The sequence below is a fragment of the Mustela nigripes genome, chromosome 10 (assembly GCF_022355385.1).
Source record: "Mustela nigripes isolate SB6536 chromosome 10, MUSNIG.SB6536, whole genome shotgun sequence".
Taxonomy (NCBI): Eukaryota; Metazoa; Chordata; class Mammalia; order Carnivora; family Mustelidae; genus Mustela; species Mustela nigripes.
In genome coordinates, this window is record NC_081566.1 from 43,277,848 (window position 1) to 43,278,506 (window position 659).

Below are 659 nucleotides of genomic sequence, written 5' to 3' on the forward strand. Positions count from 1 at the left end.
TCTCTGCCTACTTGTGATCTCTTTCTGTCAAATAAATAAATAAAATCTTAAAAAAAAAAAAAGCAGTCATCCTTTCCCACCACTAATATCTTTTAATTTTTCAGTTAAAGTCTTTTAATATCTTAGCTTGCCTTTGAATCCAACTAATATTTATGGCTATCTACTAAGTACCAAGTTCCCCAGGGCACCTGAGTGGTGCAGTCGATGAGCATCCAACTCTTGGTTTCAGCTCAGATTGTGATCTCAGGGTGATGAGATCAAGCCCCACGGTGGGCTCCACACTCAGTGTGGAGTCTGCTTCAGTTTTTCTGTTCCTCTCCTTCTGCCTCTCTCTCTCTCTCTCGTGCTCTCTCTCCCTCTCTAAAATACATAAATAAATCTTTTTTTAAAACTACCTTAGTTACCTTTGAATATAAGAGATGCATGAACCAAAGCCCCCTCCCTAGGATGTTCGCGATTCAGTTGGTGACACAAACTTGCCCATCAGAAAGACGAAACCATGTAGGACAGTGGACACTCTCCCCTCCTTGCCTGTTCAACACGGTCCTGCCCAGTCACCATGTTCAGATCAAATCTTCCCCTCACACTAAGCATTCCTCTACTCAGCCAGCCTCTATGCAGGACCTACTGATGGTCAAGAACAGTATTGAAACCAGAGG